The sequence below is a fragment of the Physeter macrocephalus genome, chromosome 18, assembly GCF_002837175.3.
Source record: "Physeter macrocephalus isolate SW-GA chromosome 18, ASM283717v5, whole genome shotgun sequence".
In the NCBI taxonomy this organism is placed as follows: domain Eukaryota; kingdom Metazoa; phylum Chordata; class Mammalia; order Artiodactyla; family Physeteridae; genus Physeter; species Physeter macrocephalus.
The window spans coordinates 30,112,846-30,133,558 of NC_041231.1; the positions used below are offsets into that span (position 1 = coordinate 30,112,846).

The 20,713-nt window shown below is 40.5% G+C and overlaps 1 protein-coding gene across 6 annotated transcripts in view; it reads left to right on the plus strand.

The window, feature by feature from the left end:
* PRICKLE2 (prickle planar cell polarity protein 2) overlaps nucleotides 1-20,713 on the plus strand; it is a 343,425-nt gene that overhangs the window by 256,406 nt on the left and 66,306 nt on the right. The gene's annotated exons all lie outside the window — the stretch shown is intronic.

Here is a 20,713-nt window from a genome sequence, read left to right on the forward strand (position 1 = left end):
GAGATTGGAGGGAGCAGGGGTGGAGGAGACAAGACCCGTAGAAATAAGGCTTCAAAGATTATTAAACCTAAACCTTGTAAGTGATATTTAAGAAAACAATCTCAGAGAAAGTATATGACTTGCACATTGTCATATAGAGCCAGAATTTAGAGAGCTGAGTTAATTTATTTCACCACTCTTCCCCTTACAATACCAGGGAGAAATACCTAGGGACCGTAGAACAGGCAGATGTACAGAAAAGGAAGCATTCAAGTTCAGGAAAGGGTTATGAATCAGAAAAGTTCAGTTTCAGACCGTGGTTACCTAAGTGAACTTCACCGAGTTTCTTAGTACCTTCTAGCTTCTGTTCCCCATTTGGAAAGTAAGGATGTGAAATCTTTCCTTCCCACTCTAAAGTAAGAATAAACAAAATAATGTTTCCAAATTGTTAGAAGAAAGGTGTTAGAATTAATGAACAATAATTACTATTGTTATAATATACTGTATAGCCTTCATAATATTTTGTCTATTTGGTCTTTCGATGCTAAGAGACATATTTTAAAATCTCTAACATTGTTTGTAGATTTGTTTCTTCTTGTACTTCTGTTTTGCTTATATTTTGAAGCTATATTTTTGGGTGCCTAAAAGTTTATGAATACACTCCAACCTTTATAGATTTTTTTCCTTTCATTATTTTGTAACTTCTTTAAACTTTTTTGCATTTAATTTATTGTAACATGAAACTCATTTTTATGGTTCTTAAAAAGTTTATGAACAGATGCATTAATAATATTTTCCAGGAATATAAGTAGGGAAGTGATAGCTCAATCAACAAATTGTGTCACTAATAATTTTGAAATGACCAAGGAGCTATTAATCAATTGTGACATCACTTTAAATCCATCCTAATTATACTTACTTAAATATAAGTTTTCTTCAGTATTAATATTGCATACCGGCTTTTTTAAGGGGAATAATTGCAAGACTGTACTTTTTCATTCTTTTATTTCAACCTTTTCTTACGGATTCAAGTAGGCAGCATATCATGGATGTTGTTTTTTGCTTTTTAATCCAAACTGATAATCTTCTGATTGATGGATATATTTATATTTATTGTGATAACTGAGATAATTATTACTCCCACTTTTTTTTTGTTTTCTGTTTGCTTTGTGTTTTTCCTCTGCTTTTTTCTATTTTCTTGAATTCTATTTTTTAATATTTTCCCTGTTTCCTTCATGTTCCTTTACTTGTTGGAAAATTATAGAATACATCTCTAAGAGAAAAACAAATACTGTATGCTAACGCATATATATATATGGAATCTAAAAAAAAAAAAACGGTACTGATGAACCTAGTGGCAGGGCAGGAATAAAGACGCAGACGTAGAGAATGGACTTGAGGACACGGCGGGGGAAGGGGAAGCTGGAACAAAGTGAGAGAGTGGCATGGACATATATACACTACCAAATGTAAAATAGGTAGCTAGTGGGAAGCAGCCACATAGCACAGGGAGATCACCTCGATGCTTTGTGACCACCTAGAGGGGTGGGATAAGGAGGGTGGGAGGGAGACGCAAGAGGGAGGAGATATGGGGACATATGTGTACATATAGCTGATTTATTTTGTTGTACAGCAGAAACTAACACAACATTGTAAAGCAATTATACTCCAATAAAGATGTGAAAAAAAAATACCTTGCTATTTTCTGGTGGCCACTTGCCATTTCTTAACACCCAGCCACACTGCATCTCTTGCCAGTTTTCAAGTACCCTGAGCTTCCTCCAGCCTCAGGGCCTTCTCACTTGCTGTATTTAATGCATTGCTTTCCCACCTCATTCATTTTTTTAAAATTGAAGTATAGTTGATTTACAATGTTGTGCCAGTCTCTGCTGTACAGCAAAGTGACTCAGTTATACACATATATGCATTCTTTTTTTATATTCTTTTCCAGTATGGTTGATCACAGGATATTGAGTATAGTTCCCTGTGCTATACATTAAGACCTTGTTGTTTATCCATTCTAAATGTAATATCAATAGTTTGCATCTACCAACCCCAAACTCCCAGTCCATCCCTCTCTCTCCCTGCCTCCCCCTTGGCAACCACAAGTCTGTTCTCTGTGTCTGTGAGTCTGTTTCTATTTTGTAGATAAGTTCATTTGTACCATATTTTAGATTCCACATGTAAGTGATATCATATGGTATTTGTCTTTCTCTTTCTGACTTACTTCACTTCGTATGATAATCTCTAGTTGCATCCATGTGGCTGCAAATGGCATTATTTCATTCTTTTTTATGGCTGAGTAATATTCCATTATATATATGTACCACATCTTCTTTATCCGCTCATCTGTCCATGGACATTTAGGTTGTTTCCGTGTTTTGGCTATTGTGAACAGTGCTGCTGTGAACATAGGAGTGCATGTATCTTTTGAATTATAGTTTTGTTGGGGTGTATTCCTAGGAGTGGGATTGCTGGATCATATGGTAATTCTATTTTAGTTTTCTGAGGAACCTCCTTACTGTTTTCCATAGTGACTGTACCAACTTACATTCCCACCAACAGTGTAGGAGGGTTGCCTTTTCTCCACAGCCTCTCCACATTCCACTTCATTCATTTTTATCAAGTATCAGTCTTTATGATTTTCTTCTAACTTTAACAGGGACCTTACATAATGTACATTTTAGTACCATTTTTTAGATTGCTTATGAAAGATTTTTCCTTCCCTATGAGTAGCCTGTGTCTCAGTGCATTTCAAAGCTACCTTACCTGACCTTGAATTCATATTTGCTCAAGCTTAAGGAAATTTTTGGATAGTTTCTCTTAAACCAAAATCATATGAATACTAGTAAGTTTTTCGTTTTTCCCTAATCTTTTCTTTTTTAATTTTAAAAATTCTTTGTACAGTTTTTCAATGTTACTTTCTATTTACAGTTGTTACAAAATATTGACTCTGTTCCCCTTGTTATACAGTACATCCTTGAGCCTATCTTACACCCAGTAGTTTGTACCTCCCTCGTCTCCAGCCCCTACATTGCCCCTTCCCACTGGTAGCCACTAACTTGCTCTGTATACCTGTCAGTCTGCTTCCTTTTTTGTTATATGCACTAGTTTGTTGTATTTTTCAGATTCCACGTACAAGTGGTATCATACAATATTTGTCTTTCTCTATCTGGTTTATTTCACTTAGCATAATGCCCTCCAAGTCCATCCATGTTGCTGCAAATGGCAAAATTTCATTCTTTTTATGGCTAAGTAGTATTCCACTGTGTATATATACCACATCTTCTGTATTCATTCATCTCTAGATGGACACTTAGGTTGCTTCCATATCTTGGCAATTGTAAATAATGCTGCTGTGAACATTGGGGGTGCATATATCTTTTTGAATGAGTGTTTGGGAATTTTTTTTTTTTGCATATATGCCCAGAAGTGGAATTGCTGGGTCATATGGTAGTTCTGTTTTTAGTTTTTTGAGAAACCTCCATACTGTTTTCCACCAATTTACATGCCCACCAACAGTGTACAAGGGTTCCCTTTTCTTCACATCCCTGCCAGTATTTGTTATTTGTGTTCTTTTTGATGATAGCCATTCTGACAGGTGTGAGGTGATAGTTCACTGTGGTTTTGATTTGCATTTCCCTGATGATAAGCAATGTTGGGCATCTTTTCATATGCCTGTTGGCCATATGGATTTTCTCCTTGGAAAAATGTCTATTGAGTTCTTCTGCCCATTTTTTAATTGGGTTGTTTGTTTTTTGATGTTGAGTTGTCTGAACTGTTTATATATGTTGGATATTAATCACTAATCAGTCATATCATTTGCAAATATCATCTCCCATTCAGTAGGTTGTCTTTTTGTTTTGTCGATGGTTTCCTTTGCTGTGCAAAAGCTTTTAAGTTTAATTAGGTCCAATTTGTTTATTTTTGCTTTTCTTTCTGTTGCCTTGGGAGACTGACCTAAGAAAACATTGACACAATTTTTGTCATAGAATGTTTTGCCTTTGTTCTCTTGTAGGAGTTTTATGGTGTCATGTCTTGAAGACTTAAATATTTTAGTCTTTAAGCCATTTTGAGTTTATTTTTGTATATGGTGTTAGAGAATGTTCTAATTTCATTTTTTTTGCAAGTAGCTGTCCAGTTTCCCCAGTACCACTTATTGAAGAGAGTGTCTTTGCTCCACTGTATGTTCTTGCCTCCTTTGTCATAGATTAATTGACCATAAGTGTGTGGGTTTTTTTCTGGACTTTCTCTCCTGTTCCATTGATCTATGGGTCTGTTTTTGTGCCAGTACCATACTATTTTGATTACTGTAGTTTTGTAGTATAGTCTGAAGTCAGGGAGCATGATTCCTCCAGCTCTGTACTTCTTTCTCAAGATTGTTTTGGCTATTTGGAGTCTTTTGTGTTTCCATCCAAATTTTAAAATTATTTGTTCCAGTTCTGTGAAAAATGCTGTTGGTATTTTGATAGAGATTGCATTGAATCTGTAGATTGTCTTGGATAGTATAGTCATTTTGACCATATTGATTCTTCCAATCCAAGTACACAGTATATACTGTATATCTTTCCATCTGTTTGTGTTGTCTTCAGTTTCTTTTATCAGTGTCTTCCAGTTTTTGGAGTCCAGGTCTTTTGCCTCCCTAAGTAGGTTTATTCCTAGGTATTTTATTCTTTTGATGCAATGGTAAATGGGATTGTTTCCTCAATTTCTGTTTCTGGTACTTCGTTGTTAGTGTATAGAGATAGAGATGCAACAGATTTCTGCATATTAATTTAGTATCCTATAACTTTACCACATTCATTGATTAGCTCTAGGAGTTTTCTGGTGGCATCTTTAGGATTATGTATAATAACATGTCATCTTCAAACAGTGTTAGTTTTACTTCTTCCTTTCCAATTTGCATTCTTTTGATTTCTTTTTCTTCTCCGATTGCCATGGCTAGGACTTGCAAAACGACGTTGAATAAAAGTGGTGAGAGTGGGCATCCTTGTCTTGTTCCTGATCTTATAGGAAATGCTTAGCTTTTCACCACTGAGTAGGAAGGTAGCTGTGAGTTTGTCATATATGGCCTTTGTTAGGTTGAGGTATGTTCCCTCTATGCCCACTTTCTGGATAATTTTTATCATAAATGGGTGTTGAATACCGGTAATTTTATACTAACAATTTTAAGATCATTTTATGTCTGTTGTTTACAGCTTTACTTCTTTCATTTAACATAGGTAAGAACCGATCCTGAAACTCTACTTCCTTAAAAAAAAAATGGATGTTTAAAATTAAGGCTTTTTTCTTTTTGATTCATTTCCTGTTTCCAAAAATGGTTTAGATGAACTATCAGTAGAATAACTAAAACAACGGTAAAGAATCCTGTAGGCAACAAAGGGAAAGGAGATAATTATAACAGAGACCAAGACTGGAGGTTGCTTCTACAACTGGGCACTGTCATTGGCTAACCACAAAACAATAGCTGTTTATTTTGGAAGAGACTAAGATAGCACGTGGATGAGCATTGTTTTAGACCAGGTATCAGGGCTGTCAGAATGCTGAAGAATGCCTGCTGGAACTGCTTATTTGGGTCTAAGCCTAGTTGATGTTGAGTTCTCTTCTCTTGCAATTATTGACTAGCATTGGTTGCTTCTCATGCCGCTCCAAGAGCAATCAGAAGACTGTCATGAGCTAGAAAGAGGTGCTGTGTAATGGGAATTCTGTGATCTGTAAAATATTGAGTCAATGCCCCAAGGCTGAAAATTCAGGAGAAATTACTTCCCCAGGTATTAGTAGTGATTTATTTCATGGGTCTTCTCAGTGGAAACACAGTACGATACTCTCATTTGTTATAGATTCTAATGGCTGAGGCCAAAGTTTCCCCTGCTCTCTTTAATTGTTTTATTAAAAACAGAAGGAGAGTTGCTTATAAAAGGACTTAAATGTAAGTGTCGATACATTGCCTGATTCATTTTATTTCCCCACTGATTTTCACCATAGTATCAGAGACGTGTTAACGGCAAAAGAACATTTGGCACCGACATGTAATAAAAATCACTCTGAACCCTAGTCACATTCATAGAGATGGAAAGGAGAATGGTGGTTGCCAGTGGCTGGGGGAGGGCAAGTGGGGAGTTAGTACTTAATGGGTACAGAGGTTTAGTTTGGGAAGATGAAAACGTTCTGGAAATGGTTGGTGGCAATGGTTGCCCAACAGTGTACTTAATGCCACTTAAAAATGGTTAAAGTGGTAAATTTTGTGTTATGTGTATTTTACCACAAAATGAATAAATACATGAAATAAAATAATAAAGTAAAATTTAACAGTATAGTCTGGGGAATCAGAGCACTCACTTCAAGGACCACAAGGCCTTTGTCGGGGATGGACGTGGGCATATTAACATTTCTCTTGCATAGACCTCAAAGAAAGAAAGTTTGTCAAGCTTGAGTCACTTCACATGACCTTTACTACATAACGTTATGCACATAATATTCAAAGCAGACACATTAGCAGATAGCACTGTTGATTTCCATCGTCTTTGGAATTCCACTTGGTTCATGTGGCTTTCATGATGAAGCAGCCTCACTAGTCTGTTTATTATTCTAGGTTTTAACAGGAACCACAGGCTTGAAGAATGAACTGTGACTGCACTGGGTATGGAGTCATCAGATGCTCAGGGCAGAGTGTAATCCTGTGACTGGTTTAGGGAGACAGTGGGGTGAAGCAGAAAGAAAATGAGCTTTGAAGTCAGACCTAAATTTAAATCCTGGCTCAGCCCCTTTCTCCTGAGCAGGTCAGACAGGTCGTAATCTAGTCATTCCTCATTATTCATGGATTACGGATCTGCACATTCACCTCTCTCTCAAAATTTGTTTGTAACGCCAAAATCAATATTCGTGTCACTTTCACAGTCATTCCCAGACAGGTGCAGAGGGGCAAAATTTTTTTAAGTTGAAGTATAGTTGACTTACAGTATTGTGTTAGTTTCAGGTGCACAGCGAAGTGATTCCGTTATATATTTTTTCAGATTACATTCCATTATAGGTTATTACAGGATATTGAATAACTCCCTGTGCTATACACTAAATCCTTGTTGCTTGTCTATTTCATGTATGCATGTGTGCATCTGTTAATCCCATACTCCTAATTTGTCCCTCCCCGCTCCCTCTCCCCTTTGGTAACCATAAGTTTGTTTTCTATGTCTGTGAGTCTGTTTCTGTTCTGTATATAGATTCATTTATATTATTTTTTAGACTCCACATATAAGTGATGTCACATAGTATTTGTCTTTCTCTGTCTGACTTCACTAAGTATGATATTCTCTAGGTCCATCCACACTGCTGCAGATGGCAATATTTCATTCTTTTTTATGGCTGAGTAAGGTTCTATTGTATATGTATACCACATCTTTTCAAGCCAGTTGTCTGTTGATGGGCGTTTGGGTGGTTTCTGTGTCTTGGCTATTATAAATAGTGCTGCTGTGAACATCGGGGTGCATGTATCTTTTTTGAAGTAGAGTTCTCATCTTTTTCCAGGAGTGGGATGGCTGGATCACATGGTAGCTCTACTTTTAGTTTTTTAAAGAACCTCTATACTGTTTTCCATAGTGGCTGCCCCAATTTACATTCTCACCAAGAGTGTAGGAAGGTTCCCTTTTCTCCACATCCTCTCTAGCATTTATTATTGTAGACTTTTTGATGATGGACATTCTGACCAGTGTGAGTTGATCCCTCATTGTGGTTTTGATTTGCGTTTCCCTGTTAATTAGTGATGTTGAGCATCTTTTCGTGTACCTGTTGGCCATCTGTATGTCTTCTTTGGAAAATGTCTGTTTAGGTCTATTGCCAACTTTTTGATTGGGTTGTTTTTTCAGTATTGAGTTGTGTAGGCAGTTTGTATATTTTGGATATTAACCCCTTGCCATTCACATCATTTGCAAATATTTTCTCCCATTCGGTAGGTTGTTTTTTTGTTTCATTGATGGCTTCCTTCAGGGGGGCAAAAATTTTGAATATTATTTAGCCATAAAATGTCATGAAGTTCTGATAGATGCTACCACATGAGTGAACCTTGAAAATCTTTTGCTAAGTGAGATAAGCCAGGCACAAAAAGAAAAATATTGTATGCTTCCACTTGGATGAAATAGCTAGAATCGGTGAATTCACAGAGACAGAAAGCAGATTAGAGGCTACCAGGGGCTGGGAGGAGGCAGAAATGGGGAATTATTGCTTAAATAGGTAGAGAGTCTCTGTTTCGTATGATGAAAAAGTTTTGGAAAATAGATCGTGGAAGTGGTTGTACAACTTTGTGATTATAATTAATGCCACTGAATTGTATACTTTAAAATGGTTAAAATAACAAATCTTATGTTATATATGTTTTACCACAGTAAGAAAAAAACTTTTTTAATTTCTTAATTAAAAATCAACTTTGGTGCAAAGCCAGTGATATTTTGGTGGTGTTTGTTACTGTGGCATAATCTAGCTCATCCTAACCAAACCTTCCTTCCTCCCTGTTCCTCTAAAATGGCATAATATAGGACATGTAGAGTTTTATGAACATTATCTAACCTTGAACCTGTAGGCCAGTGTTTTACCTTCGCTGATCATTTGGTTTCTCAGAACAGGGAAGACTGAGTTCTTAAAATTGTATCCGTGATACATTTGAAACTTAATGAGGCAAGCAGCGTAACTGAGGCTGAAAGTAGCCTTGGAGCTCAGAAATATCTACTTCATAATGTATAAATGAGCTCCTTAGTTTTCATATTTTTCCGTGGGTTCACAACCTTGTTATTTTAATATGCAGAAATGAAACTGCCTGAAAATGAACTGATTCCAAACAAAGATCACCTGTATTTTAAAATGGCTTTCCAACAGTGTTCTGTGAAAGCAAGCTCCAGTCTATGTAAGAATGAATTTTTCTTGGAATTACAGCATGTGTCATTATGCGTCACTTTTTAGTTTAAAAGTTGAATTTGTCCTAGGATATCTTCAGTTGCTGCTCTCTAAACTTTTTTTCAAAATGGTTCCACATGACATTGTGAATCTATACTTAGTAATAATAGTGGGGGAGGGTGGAATGGACTAATTATTTTACAACTCTCTACTGTTCTTATCTTCTTACCTTTTTAAAGAGAGTTTGCCCAAGAAGCGGACTTGTAAGTTTCCAACAGTGATGTACTGGGACTGGCTTATACAGTATCACAAGATCCAACTGGTCCGTTTTCAGGTATTTTGTAAGCCAGTTAAATTCAGCCATTCTTAAAACTTAATTATATAAACTTATAATTAAACTATATTAAAAACAAAGGTAATAAATACTCAAACCTCATCACTTCATGATTACTTTCGCATATTTTACTGTTATCTGTGTTCTTGAGGTTATGTCGTTTATTAGATCCACACAGTAGAAATACTGTATAATTGTAGGCATCTCTTCCCAATCCCACATGCAGTGATGTCACGTTGGTAGCTTGAAATCAGCCCTAGTAGGATTATTTATACCACGGAAATTGGCAAATGCTACAGATGTAGGATTGATTTATTGTTTTTTGAAACTCTGAGGTGTTTTTCTCTGCCTCTAATGGCTTCTGCATTATAGTCATTTGCCTACTTGTCTTATACACTCTATTGAAATATAACTTCCTTCAACCAGGGGTAGTTTCTTATGCGTGTGTGTGTCCTTTCCACCCAAGTACCCCAGGGTTCCTCGCATGTAGTAGACTGTTAGCCTGCTCAGGCTGCCTTCACAGAATACCACAGACTGGGTGGCTTCAACAACAGAAATTTTTTTCTTCGCAGTTTTGGAGGCTGGAGGTCCAAGGTCAAGGGGCGGGCAGGGTTGGTTTCTGGTGAGCTCCCTCTTGACTTGCATTCGGCCACCTTCTTGCTGTGTCTTCACATGGCCTTTTCTCTGTGCATGGGCACTCCTAGTGTCTCTTCCTCTTCTTACAAGGATATCAGTCCTTTCTGATTACAGCCTCAATCTTGTCACCTCATTTAACCTTAATACCTCCTAAAAGGCTCTTTCTCCAAATACAATCACACCAGGGCCTGTGGTTTCAGCGTGTGAATGGGGAGGCGGGCAGCACAGTTCGGTCCCTAATGTAGACATTTATGACTTATGGATTAGATTGCTTGGAAGCGAAGAAATATAGATCCTCCACTGTGTGCCTGTCTTTTTGCTAGTTACATTACAGGCAGACCTCAGAGATTTGCAGTATCAGTTCCAGACCACCACAGTAAAGCAACTATTGCAATAAAGTCACAAATTTTGTGGTTTCCCAGTGCACGCAAAAGTTATATTTATACTGTACTGTAGCCTATTGAGTGTGCGACATTCTGTCAAAAAGCTGTACATACCTTAATTAAAAAACACGTTATTGCTTACAAATGCTAACCATCATCTGAGCCCTCAACAAGCTGTAATGTTTTTGCTGGAGGCTCTTGCCTTGATGGTGGTGCCGCTGACTGATGAGGGTGGTGGTTGCTGAAGTTGGGGCGGCTGTGGCAGTTTCTTAAAATTAAACAACAATGAAGTTTGCTGCACGGATTGACTCTGCCTTTCGCGAACAGTTTCCCTCTAGCGTGGCAATGCTGTTTGATGGCATTTTCCCCACAGCAGAACTTCTTTGAAAATTGGAGTCAGTCTTCTCAAGCCCCGACAGTGCTTTCTCAAGTGAGTTTGCGTACTATTCTAAATCCTTTGTTGTCATGTCAACAGTCTTCACAGCATCTTCACCAGGAGCAGATTATATCTCGAGAAACCACTTTCTTTGCCTGTCTATAAGAAGCAAGGGCTCGTCGCTTAAAGTTCTACCATGGGATTGCAGCGAATCATTCTCATCTTGAGGCTCCACTCCTAATTCTCGTTCCCTTGTTATTTCCACCACACGTGCAGTTACTTCCCCCACTGAAGTCGTGGACCCCTCAAAGTCATCCATGAGGGTTGGAGTTAACTTCTTTCAGACTCCCGTGAGTGTTGATATTTTGACGTCTTCTCATGAATCATGGATGTTCTTCCTGGCATCTAGAATGGTGAATCCTTTCCAGAAGGTTTTCAATTGACTTTGCCCAGATCCGTCAGAGGAATCGCTTTCTTTCCCAGCTATAGCCTTCTGAAATGTATTTCCTGAGTAATAAGAGTTGAAAGTCAAAATGGCTCCTTGATCTGTGGGCTGCAGAATGGATCCGTGTTAACAGGCATGAAAACGATATGAATCTCGTTGTACATCTTCATCAGAGCTCTTGGGTGACCAGGTGCACCGTCAGTGAGCAGTAATACTTTAAAAGGAATCTTTTTTTCTGAGCAGTAGGTCTCAACGGTGGCTGAAAATATTCAGTAAACCATGTTGTAAACAGATGTGCTGACATCCAGGCTTTGTTCTTCCCCGTATAGAGCACAGGCAGAGTAGATTTAGCATAATTCTTAAGGGCCGTAGGATTTCGGAATGGTAAATGAACATTGACTTCAGCTTAAGGTCACCAGCTGCTTTAGCCCCTAACGAGAGAGTCAGCCTGTCCTTTGAAGCTTTGAAGCCAGGCATTGACTTCTCTTCTGTAGCTACGAAAGTCCTAGATGGCATATTCTACCAATATGTGGCTGTTTTGTCTACATTGAAGAGCTGTTGTTTAGCGTAGCCACCTTCATGAATTATCTTAGCTAGATCTTCTGGATAACTTGCTGCAGCTTCTACATCACCTCTTGCTGCTTCTCCTTGCAGTTTTATGTTATGGAGAAGGCTTCTTTCCTTAAACCTCATGAATCAACCTCTGATAGCTTCAGACTTTTCTTCTGTAGCTTTCTCACCTCTCTCAGCCTTCATAGAATAGAAGAGAGTTAGGATCTTGCTCTGGATTAGGCTTTGGCTTAAGGGAATGTTGTGGCTGGTTTGATCTTCTATCCAGACCACTAACACTTTCTCCGTATCAGCAATAAGGCTGTTTTGCTTTCTTATCATTTGTGTGTTCACTGGAGCAGCACTTCTAATTTCCTTCAAGAATTTTTTTCTTTGCATTCACAACTTGGCTAACTGTTCGGAGAAAGAGGCCTAGATTTCAGCCTGTCTCAGCTTTCGACACGCCTTTTTCACGAAGTTTAATCATTTCTAGCTTTTGATTGAAAGTGAGAGATGTGTAACTCTTCCTTTCACTTGAACACTTAGAGGCCATCATAGGATTGTTAATTGGCCTAATGACAATATTGTTGTGTTTCAGGGAATAGGGAAGCCCAAGCTGAAAGGGAGAGATGGGGGAATGGTTGGTTGGTGGAACAGTCAGAGCACACACAACATTTATCAATTAAGTTCGATAAATGGGCGTGCTTCGTGGCACCCCAAAGCAATTACAGTAGTAACTGATCACAGCAGCTACTCACCCGAATATGCCCATTCTCCCCTGAGAGCATACCATCACTTAATAAATCCTCGATTTGCTTTCTTGGAAAAAAAAAAAAATCACTGATCACAGATTATTATAACCAATAAAATAACAGTGAAAAAGTTTGGAATATTGGGAGAATTACCAGAGAATGTGACACAGCGGCACAAAGTGAGAGAATGCTATTGGAAAAACGGTGCTGATGGACTTGCCTGTCGCAGGATTGCCACAAACCTTCAATTTGCAGAAAACACCATATCTGCAAAGCACAGTAAAGCAAAGCTCACTGAAATGGTGTGTGCTTGTATACCATTTGAGCCTCATAGCAATATTTCAAAGTAAATATTATTGCCCGCATTTTACAGATAGGAACATTGATTCTATAAGAGATAAAAGAAAGTTGCCCAACTGTGTACACATGGGAAGTGTTCAGTCCATTATTCAGACCCAAACAGTGTGACTCCAGAGTCCAAACACTTAGTCCCTCTAAGAAACTGCTACCCTGCTTTCTCGTACACATGTATGTGTGTATTTTGTCTAAAGGCAGTATTGAAACTGTTATCCAAAAAGTAAGCAACTGTTGAGGAATTTTTAGTAGCATATATGCAAATGTGTAGACATTCTGCAAAGTGTTTTGGTAAAGTTGAGGTGGGGCAGTCTTGTAATTGCACCTTAAAGGGAGAGTATTGAAACTCCCAGTTCTTCCGTTTCTAAGACCTCTTCTTTAAGGCAGGATAAAATAAATAACTGTCAGATAATGCTCCAAACTAAATGGAAAGTATTTTCTCACTAGACATTGAAGTTTAATATTCTAAACTAAAAAAAATTTTAACGAAAAGGATTGGAAAGGGAGTGAGCATGTGAGCGCAGACAGGCGTAGCTGCAGAAAAGCTCACCTGATTTTGAATCACAGTACCTGCATAGGACGTAACGTGACTATTTTCTTTAGTTTCTCTGAACAGAGTTGACTCAACTTGAAAGAAGTTCTCTGGCTTCAAATCAAAAGGGGTGTTGCTTTTGTCCCTTCCCCTTAAAGAAACAGTACATTGACAGTTATTTTATTCATCCTTTTCTTAGCGTGTCCATCATGTGATCTCTGGTGAAAAAGCAAGTGCTTGGGTGGCGTGAAAGGGAAGCTCTGTGAGCTTTACTCTGCTTCCTCCTGAAACCTCACCTGTGTGTTCTGTTGCTGCACGTCCCTGTTCACATCCATTGATAAACCAGAAAGGCAGAGAGATGAGATCTGAACACAGCACGCATTCATTCAGCAAACATTTGTTGAGCACCTACTGTGTGTGACACTTTTTTCTGGGGATAGATGGTGCACAAAGCCCCAGGCATTCACATTCTAGAGGGAAAAGAGAGACAATGAACAGGTAGATTATGTATCAGCAACTGGTAAAGTATTTGTAGAAAAGCAGCTTAAGGGTTTACCATTTTCAGCACTAGTGACATTTTGATCCAGATCATTCTTTACTGTGGAAACCACCCTATGCATTGTAGGAGGTTTAACAGCATCCCTGGCCTTGACCCACTTTATGTCAATAGCGCGCGCGCGCACGCGCACACGCACACACACACACACACGCACACACACACACCCCAGTTGTGACAACCGAAAATGTCTCCAGACATTGCCGAATATCCCTTGGGGGTCAACATTAGCCCCAGTTCAGAAGCATTGGTCTAAAGAGTACGAGGTGGAGGTATGATATATTGGGATCAGGGAAGACCTACCTCTCTTTTAAGGTGACTTTTGAGCAAAGACTGGAAGAAGTGAGAATAGGCATCCTGTAAATATCTGGGGGAAGAATGTTTGCAGCAGAGAATGGCTAGTGCAAAGGCACTGAGGTGAGAGGAATAGCAAGGAGGCCATTGTGAGCAGGACTGAACGGGAAGAATGTAGCCAATGATACGATCAGCCAGCTCTTCAGGAAGCCAGATCATGATCCTATAGTGAGGACTTTGGCTTTGAATCAGAGGGTGATGGGAAGTCATGAAGGGTTTTGAGAAGAGCAGTGAGTGATGTGACCTGGTTTATCTTCACATGGGGTTGTTCTTGCTAAATAATCACCTGCAAAGGGCACAAAGGTGAAAGCCAGGGTCCAGAAGCAGCCGTGGCAATAATTCCAGTGAGCACTTAGTCAAGGCTGGACTGGTTGTGAGGGGATGGGGGAAAGTGACTGGATTCTGGGTATATTTTGAACCTAAATCTGACATGGTTTGCTGTTGAATCAGACATAGGCTGTGAGCAAAAAAGAAAAGAAGGGGTCTTTGAAATATTCTTCTTTGAAAATATCCCAAATGAGCTTTTATTCTTGATTTTTGATCCTAATCCTATGGGAGTTTAAGCGCGATGCAGACATTCGTTAGGCGTTAGGTTTTAGACTGTTATTTCCTAAATTACTTCCTGAGTAAACCAATTAAAATTATAATGCGCGTCTCCAGGAGAAAAGGTAAGGAGCCAAGCTCGGTATGATTTTACCTCTTAGACGCTGCTTAACAACACTTTTCTCCTATTGCTTGGGTAATGAAATTCGGGCATGTGGGAGCCAAATGAACAAACGGGCCCTCAGAAGCAGCGTGTCACCCCGTGCTCATAGGTATAATACTACCTGATTATCCTCCAGGTCCCCATTTGGGAACTAGTGTGCACTTTTCATAAAAACCACCATGTGCCTCCAATTCACACAACATCTCTCCCTTCTCTGTAGCACCTGCCTTCTGAGATCTCAGGCATATGCTAGATATTGCCTCCCCAGATTGAGGTAGATTAACCAAGGTTCCAAGCTTCTTAAACTGTGGGAGAGGGAGAATGTGAAATAAAGGCTCGATCTCCTAGTTAGTCTCTGAGTTAAGATGGGCTTTTATAAAACCTTCCAAATGTGTCAGCCCACATCAGTGATTCCACTCCAGGAGTTTTTACCTTTACCTTGTAAAGTCACATCTGCTCTCCCCTTAAAGCAGTGTTTCTCCTGGTTGGGTGTGAGGTTTTTATTAAGAAGGCAGAATTCTGGGCTCTATTTCAGACCCAGAGGGATAAAAATGGGAATAATGTTCAATAAGGGCCCCACATGATTCTGTAGTATGCTAACATTTGAGAACTACTGCTCTATCATTAGGAATTGCATTCACTTCCAAGTAACTGAAATGTAAATAAAGAACTAGTTTATTTCTCTTATTGCTTAAAGAAGTTCAGTGATAGGCAACCTAGGGCTAGTATGATGGCTCTGTGGTATATTCAAAAACTCCCATTCTTAAGGTTACTTCATGGTATAAGGTGGCTGCTGGACCTCCTGCTGTTGTGTGTACATTGCAGCCGGGAAGCAGGAAGGAAGGGGACATTGGGCAAAAAGACCTTTGTCAACTACTTGGCCTCCTTTAAAAGAGCTCTCCCAGAAGTCACGTCTTTACATGTCATTGGCCAGAATTTATTCAGATGGCCACATGTAGCTACTCCAGAGGTACAGAAATATTGTCCTTAACTGGGCATATTGATGCTCTAAGTAAAATGATGGTATTCTAATTAAGGAAGAAAAGAAAATGTATATGATTGGGCAGCCATCTCTGCCAGAACTCCCTTACACCATCATACCATGGTGGTGTGGAAAGACTTTAATTTGGAGTACCTCATTTTACTTACTGTCAGTTCATTTTGAACCATATATTGGTTATGTTATGGAGAACACCAAGGGAAAACATGTTTATCATTTCTGTGGTCAATCATGCAGACATATTAGGAATTTACTGTATCTTTTTGTCTTCTTTTCCATTCATCTGCTAGTCTTTTTTTTTTTCCCCCTTGATAAAGAAGCCCAAGAATCCATGCAAAACAGAGGGAGAGGATGAGGAAGCCAAGTTCAGAAGTGGCCCTACCATGTTTTAGCTGTGTGACTCTCAATCTGATGAGTGTAATGTACCACCTCCAGGCTGTGGGGAGGGCTCACTCCTCAATAAAAAAAATATCTTCCTTGATCCCTTCCTTCATTTGGACAGTGAAGGACAGTTGGTTCTAAATTCAGCCCCCAAATTCTGACTTCTTTGTTGGGTTCCCGCTCTAAGAAAATAGGAATGCTTTTGATATGGAAAATGTACCACCCCCAAATTTGAACACTTTGCCATTAGGATTTCTCATTGTTGTAGGAACTGGTGGAATCCCCCTGCTTAAGGATATGTGTAGGCGTAGAAGGAGACATGTACAAAATTGAGTGAAATTGAACAAGTTCTTTTGCCTCCTCTGGGTCTCCTGGGGTGCCTGGCGATCCCATGGGTTGGCTGTTGAAGGAAAACACTTGGGTGACTCTAAAACTCTTAAAATGGGCTCCCTGGAACCAACAGCAGGGGCATCCCCTGAGAAATGGTTAGAAATGCAAATGATCGCCCTCGCCCCCCAGGGCCCCCTGAAGTAGAAATGTGTACTTTAACAAGCCTTCCAGGTGGTTCTGGTGGAAGCTAACATTTGAGAACCACCGCTCTAAGTAAAGCACGTTTCTTTCCAATGAGGAGCCATTGACTCCCTGGCTTCCATCTCTGCTCAGGCAGAAGTGCTGCCAAATGTGCAGTTCCTTCTGACAAACCCAGTCTTTCCAGCTGGGCGAGGTCTTGCTTTGCAGACTTTATTTGCACACTGACTAAAGCTCTTACAATCCGTCTGACACAGACTGACGTTATTGCCAAACGTCGCTGTTGGGAGTAACACTTTAAATAAAGGCCTTCAGCTATTTCATTTTCCTAAGCCAGTTTATTGTGTTCAGGATGCTTTTGTTTAGAGGCAATGTACCTCGTGTGGCTACGCCCAGCGCACAATCACAGGGCACCTCTACCTGGGAATCTGTAAATGGAGCGAAGTTCCTAGCACGTTCCACAGACGTGCGTTTGGAGAAATATACTCAGTATACACAGGAAGAAAAATCAAGTTATCAACCTGCTGGATAATAGCTGGATAATGATCATCACTGACAAAGTTCTATTGGATTTGACTATTTACTTGTAAAAATTAACAAGTGAAACATGTTTGGGCTAAAATGAGCAATCTGCAGGGTTTTCACGGGTGGTGCCAATGTTCACTTTTGTAGTGCCAGAAAGTATACTAAATATTTTCCCCTTACTATTGGTATGATTGGTGTTTGTTCTGAGCTATACAGTAGTTTTATTATGGAAGATGCCAAAGCATTTCCGTGCATGTGGCATTTCCATGTTCAGCCAGAGACAGATTGGGAAAGAGAGCCGTTTCTCCCTCGTTCCCATCTGTCTGCTAATCCCCTTTGCTCAATGAAGAGCTTGCAAAGTCCAGCTTCTAAACACCAGCAGGAGACACAGAAGCCACCATGAAGGGGGGTTATTTTTACTCGTGGACTTGAACAGGCTTTGAAGAGAATTGGACGTGGTAAAGGACCAACTCACTCTCCTGCCTCACAGCAAGTCAGATCACCTACCGTGTGTTATGCGGGTGATTTGGTAGGTTGTTACTTAATAATTAGCTGATTTGGTTTGATAAACGGAGTATTTTAGCAGGTACGTTTTTAAGTCATCTGCCGAATCATTGGTTGCCTTGTGAGAAATTATGTTAGCACATTTTATATTGAAGGAATTATGGGAATACTGGTAGAAAAGATGCGTTTTCAGTGGTGGTGATGAGTAGGCTGCAGTTATAGAAGGCAACACAAGATGTTGGGACTTCCCTGGTGGCGCAGTGGTTAAGAATCCGCCTGCCAATGCAGGGGACACGGGTTCGAGCCCTGGTCCGGGAAGATCCCACATGCCGTGGAGCAACTAAGCCCGTGCGCCACAACTACTGAGCCCACGCGCTGCATCTACTGAATCCCGTGTGCCGAGAGCCCGTGCACCACAACTAGAGAAGCCACCGCAATGAGAAGCCCGCTCACCGCAGCAAAGAATAGCCCCCACTCACCGCAACTAGACAAAGCCCGCGCGCAGCAACGAAGACCCAACGCAGCCAAAAATAATAAATAAATAAAAATAAATAAATTTTTTTTAAAAAGGCAACACAAGATGTCCAGCCAGGAAAGGTGTTCCACAAGAGTAGTCACTGCCTCTGTTGACTTAAGGATTCAGTCTTTAAGATGGACGTCAGCATACTGAGGTATTTATTTACCGCCTAAATATCTCTAGAGCTCTCCATCGCTGCCTCCCCCTTAGTCCAATCATGTGTTGGGACTCCTTTATCCTTCAGTCTTCAAATGGCATGGAACCTCTCCCTTCCAATCTCCAGGTGTGGTCCTTGCCCAAGATGGGGTAAGCAGGAGCCTTCTGTAAGGAAGTGGAATTGAGCAAAGCTAGTCAGTCTAGTGTGGACTCTTGAATGGGGCTCGTGTAAACTCAAGTCCTGTGGGGAACAGATCTGCAGGGAGGAAAGAATAGAGCAAAGGTAGAAGGACACCAGGCTTAGGGAGATGGGAAATCCCTTACTAATCACCTTCCGTTGAAAGTTTCCATTTCCTCAAGAGGCCCTACCATACTGCTGGGTTTTGGGGGTTTTTTTGATTTTTTTTTTTTTGGCGTTACGCGGGCCTCTCACTGCTGTGGCCTCTCCCGTTGCGGAGCACAGGCTCCGGACGCGCAGGCTCAGCGGCCATGGCTCACGGGCCCAGCCGCTCCGCGGCACGTGAGATCTTCCCGGACCGGGGCACGAACCCGTGTCCCCTGCATCGGCAGGCGGACTCTCAACCACTGCGCCACCAGGGAAGCCCCTAATTTACCTTTTTTTCCCCTGAAACCAAGCTAGCTTAAATCACATTTTACCCCTTGCAGCCTTCTTTCTTAGACCAGTTATAAGTGGGGGGCGCCCCAGGTTTGGTCTCACTCTACAAGCCGACAGTGTTGCCCTACCTCTTAAAATGGAAGGAATGCCAGGAAGATCTGGATTGTTCCATTTGGAGTGTACCAGGCTGGACAATATACTTATTGCTGTATATTCGTATTATTTATTGTTATTGAGGGCCAAATGCTCTGTCTCCACTCTCATTTAATTACCACAATCATATGATGAGGATTCTGAGAGGTTTTGTTAACTTGCTCAGGAACACGGGGATGGGAAAGGACAGAGCCATGACTGGGGGTTCAGATCTACCTGGCCATACTGCAGAGAAGGTACCGAGAAAACTCCAGCCTGGGTCAGCCTTGGACGGTAGCAGAGAGAGCTTCCTTGTTCAGGGTACCAGTTCAGAAGATGACTGCTCTGGGCAGTGAAGAGAGGGGTGTGTGAGTGATGAGGGGTGATTGAGAGGAAGGTCAGTGGAGCTCAAATCACACTCTTTGTGATCAGGCATCGAGAGTGAAGCATTTTATTTTTTTTTTAATTTATTTTATTGAAGTACGGTTGATTTACAATGTTGTGTTAATTTCTACTGTACAGCACAGTGGTTCGGTTTTACATATATATCCATTCCTTTTCACATTCTTTTCCATCGTGGTTTATCACAGGATATGGTTCCCTGTGCTGTACAGTAGGACCTTGTTGTTTATCCACATAGCGATTCATTTTATATTAGCATTTGTCCCTGATGTTCTGTAACCATAATGGGAGCTGTGAGAATGACAAAGTGATGTTTCCACAAAGCTTTTCCACCAGTCATTTTTTGACCTGGGAGGCAACGCCCATTCCGCAAGACACAGGGACGGGGCCTGCTTCTTTATATACCTGGCCCTTAACCCGGTGAGGCATATGGGGCACGAATCTCCCGAGCACATAATGGTGTGCCAGTCTCTGATGGGCTCATCGCCAGCTTCTAATCCCAGACGAACTCAAGATCTGGGCTTGTATTTCTTCTCAGAGAGAGTGCCAGTAACCTGTGGGCTGCCTTCAAAACCCGGAACCATTGCTTCCCATCCTGAGACTTGGCTTCCTGCCAGTTGCCTCTAGGGAGGGGTTGCAGGACCCTGGGTCCCACAAGCCGGCTAGTCTACAGCAAGAAGTCTGTTTATGTTTACCTTTGGGGTTTGATTAAGAGGATGATACACACATGATGGTGAATGGTTACGATCATTTCTTACGAAAATAAGGATAGCTTTCACATTTTTTTTTAAGGCTTTGTTATCACAAAACCTTCTTCCTCTCTCTTCTGACAATTATGATTTCGTTTCTGGAGATCAAAGTAGACAGAGCTTTCGCAACTCTTCACCTCAGCATTCCCAAAACGTGTGGTCATATCCAAGGCTCCCCAGACTCAAGGGAATGTGACCAGGTTTGTAGAGCATAACCGATATGTTGAATGTAGAGCCCCAAGTCTTCTCCATTTTGTTGAATGAATGCCTTGTTTCACAAGAGTTGGTCAGGATGCTGAGAGACAGTTGGAAAGTATTTTCCATGATGTCATCTGAGCCTGTGGGATTTTTTTTTTGGCCTCTCTTA